This window comes from Chrysochloris asiatica, unplaced genomic scaffold, assembly GCF_000296735.1.
Source record: "Chrysochloris asiatica unplaced genomic scaffold, ChrAsi1.0 scaffold00062, whole genome shotgun sequence".
In the NCBI taxonomy this organism is placed as follows: domain Eukaryota; kingdom Metazoa; phylum Chordata; class Mammalia; order Afrosoricida; family Chrysochloridae; genus Chrysochloris; species Chrysochloris asiatica.
Genome location: NW_006408580.1, coordinates 12,373,769 through 12,377,835, shown reverse-complemented (window position 1 = coordinate 12,377,835; position 4,067 = coordinate 12,373,769).

Sequence of the window (4,067 nt, the reverse complement as noted above, 5' to 3'; positions counted from 1 at the left end):
CTTAGCGAGGGCTTCTGTATTCCTTTTTTTTTTTTTTTTCTAGCCACGAAGCATTCCAGCGCATTAGCCCACATTGGTCTCATACAGTGTTTGTCCTTTTGTGGTTGACTAATTTAATTCTATACAATGTCCTCCAGGTTCAAACATATTAGGAGGTGTTACACAGAATTATCATTATACTTCAAAATTTTGTATATTCTATTGTGTGTATGTACTAAAGTTTGTTTAATGATTCTTCTGTTAATGGGCATTTAGGCTGTCTCCATCTTTTTGATACAGCATGTTGAAGGGTCCTGTTTTCTTATCCATTCTGCTCTTGTCTCTTGATTGGTACAGTGAATCCATTTACATTCAGTATTATCATCAGTAAGTAGGAACTGATTGTTGCCATTGGTCTGTGTTATTTTTTTGTTGTGGAGCTGCTGGATTCTTTGTTCCACATAATTTTTATGCTGAGTTCATTTTGTCTGTGGGTTTTGTCAGTTTCATTTCTGTTGTGTTAATGTTTACTAAACTTGATTTTCTCTTTTTTTATATTGATGTGCAGGTGTATTACTCATCTTTCGGGCTACCCTGTAATTTACTAATTTTTTTTTCCTGCTCAAAACAATCTGCTTTATCTTGAAATCTACTTGAATTCCTTGTCACTTAGAAGTTCTATAGCTACACTATTCCCTCTTTTTGCTTTGTAGTTGACTTAATTATACATTGCTATCTCTGGTTCCCTATTTTCAGTCTTGTAGGTTTATTTAAAATATTTCTACATCTGCATTTATTTCTGGGTGTTGTCATGCATTGTAATCTCAGGGTATTGTCTGCTTTTATTGGTTCTCAGTCCAAAGAACATCCTTTAGCATTTTTTGTAACGTTGGTCTGGTTATTAAAAATTCTTTCATTTCTGTTTACCAGGAAATGTCCGAACTTCACTGTCATTTTGGAGGGACAGCTTTGCTGGGTATATGATTCTTGGTTGGCAATTTTTTTCTTTCAGAGGTTTATATGTGTCATTCCATTTCCTTCTTGCCGAAATGGTTTCTGCTGAGAAATCAGAAATGATTGGTTCTCCTTTGTAGGGAACGTTTTGTTTTTCCCAAGCTGCTTTCAGAATTCTTTCCTTGTCTTTGATTCTGGAAAGTTTGATTATGATATGGCTTGGTGATTTTCTTTTGGGATCTATCCTGTTTGGGGTTAGTTTAGCTTCTTGTGTTTCATGATATTAGGGAAGTTTTCTTTCAACAACTCTTTGACAATTTTCACTGTGCTTGTCTTTTCCTGTTCTGGAATTCAGATCAGCCATAATTTGTTCTTCTTCATGGTATCCCACATAACTGTTAGGCCTTCTTCAGATTTTTTCATTTTTTTTTTGAATGTTCTTCTAGCATACTAGTATTGCTTTGAATCTTCTCCTTTGCCCAGTCAATGTATTGCCCATTGCTGAGATCCCAGTATTAAACTTCTGTATATCTAATTGAAGGTTTTGTTTTGTTTCCAAATTTGCATTTATTTTGTCTGTTTGTTCTTGTCATATTTTCCTGAAGTTTTTATTGTGTTCTCCTTGCTTTTCTCATCTTTCTATTGATCCTTCAAAGGCATCTAATTTTCATTCTTTTGAATTATTTTTCAGTTAGCTCCAATACTTTTTCTTCCTCAGAAACAATTTCTGGCTCTGCTTCTTGGTCATTTGTTTGAGCCACTCTCTCGTTTCTTCATGTGAGCTAAAACTCTATGTGGTCTCCAGGGCATTGTGGGGTTGTAGTATTTGTAAAAACAAACAGTACAGTTGTTGGACCAGGATGGGGGAAATCTCTGAGAAGCTCCTGTAATTCAAGGAGCTCATGGAGCTCATGAGGTGGTTGTGAAAGAAAGTAGCTGCAGAGTTCCTGGTCTTTTTGGCCTCGATGTTATCTGTGTTCAGGATACTCAATCTGGAAGTAGTTTGTGGGGGATCTTAATGGAGCTAGTTTCAGTGTCTGTTAGGACCACAAGGAAACTGGAGAAAGCATAACTGGTTAAATGCTGTCTGATGGCTCTGTGCATTTTGTAGGTCTAGAGACGAGCCCACTTGAATACAGGTTCCAAAGTGGCACACCACAGCAGCACAGCCAGCTCCCAACACACACTGGCATGGCTCCTAACCACGTAGCTCCAAATTCCTGGAGAGCAGGGTCTGTGCTGGAGATGAATGAGGTTGGGAGCTGGTCACACATCTGTGCACCTGGGGACCGTGGGGGAAAAAGAAGAAATTACACCTTTCCTGTCACTCCTGCTAATCTGCTTTGCCAGGCCTCCCTCCACTGCCAAAGCTTCTCACAAAACGGTCCAGCCGCATCTCACCAGCAGTTCATCTGTCAGTCTCCCTCTCTAGCCATCCTTGCTCAGCCTCTTCTCCCAACAAGCACTCCTTCTACCTCTCTAACCTTTCTTCTGAAGTTCAGGGGGCCAGAATTTTCATCTGTGTCTGTTTTATTTTGTCTTTCGTGTATTTGTTGTACAGCATCCATATAGTCTATCTGCTTAGTCTGTCATTGTGCCAGAAGTCCTCCCTTTCTTGTCTTCTTAATGATCTTTTGCTTTCTTCATGTAAGATGTTCCCAATGGCACTCCATAACTCTTCTGGTCTTTGGTCATTAGTGTCTAATACATCAAATCTATTCTTGAGATAGGCTCTAAATTCAGGTGGGATGTTTTCAAGGTCATACTTTGGGTCTTGTGGAATCATTTTAATTTTCTTCAACTTCAGCCTGTACTTGCACATGAGCAATTGATGGTCTGTTCCTCAGCAGACCCTGGCCTTATTTTGACTGATGATATAGAGCTTTACTACTGTCTCTTTCTACAGATGCAATCAATTTGATTTCTGTGTATTCCATCTGTTAAGGTCGATGTGTATAGTCATTTTTTATGTTGTTTAAGAAAGGTATTTGCAATGAAGGAGTCATTGGTCTTGCAAAATACTTTCATGAAGTGGAACACATAAACATCGATATCTTAGGCATTAGTGTGTTGAAATGGACTGGTATTGGCCATTTTGAATCTGACAACCACATGGTTTACTATGCCACGAATGATAAATTTAAGAGGAATGATGTTGCATTCATCATCAAAAAGAACATATCGAGATCTGTCATGAAGTACAATGCTGTCTGTGATAGGATAATATCCATGCGCCTGCAGGGAAGCCCAGTTAATACAATTATTAGACCATCAATTACTCATATGCAAATTCAAACTGAAGTGGAAGAAAAGTCCATGAGAGCCAAAATATGGCCTTGAATATATCCCACCTAAATTTAGAGATGATCTGAAAAACAGATTTGATACACTAAACACTAAAGACCGAAGACCAGAAGAGTAGTGGGATGACATCAAGAACATCATACATGAAGAAAGCAAAAAGTCATTGAGAAGACAAGAAAGAAGGAAAAGGTCAATATGGATGTCAGATGACACACTGAAACTTGCTCTCCAGTGTAGAGATGCTAAAGCAAATGGAAGAAATAAGGAGTTCCAAGAGCTGAACAAAAAATTTCAAAGATCAGTTCAAGAATATAAAGCCAAATATTACAACAAAATGTACAAAGATCTGGAATCAGAAAACCAAAAAGAAAGAACACGCTCAGCATTTCTCAAGCTGGGGGACCTGAAGAAAAAATTCAAGCCTCAAATTTCATTATTGGAAGATTCTCTGGGAAAATTATTGAAAGATGCAGAAAGCATCAAGAGAAGATGGAAGGATTACACAAAGTCACTGTACCAAAAGGAAATGGTTCATGTTCAACAGTTGCAAGAGGTAGCATATGATTAAGTGCCAATGATACTGAAGGAGGAAGTGCAAGGTGCATTGAAGGAATTGGCAAAGAACAATGCACCAGGAATTGATGGAATAAAAATTGAAATCTTTCAAGAAAGTGAGGCGGCACAAGAGGCACTCACTCGTCTCTCCCATGAAATTTGGAAGACAGCTATCTGGCTGACTGATTGGAAGAGATCCCTATCTCTTTGTGCCCATTGCAAACAGAGGTGACCCAATAGAATGCAGAAATCATTGGACAATCTCTTTGATATCC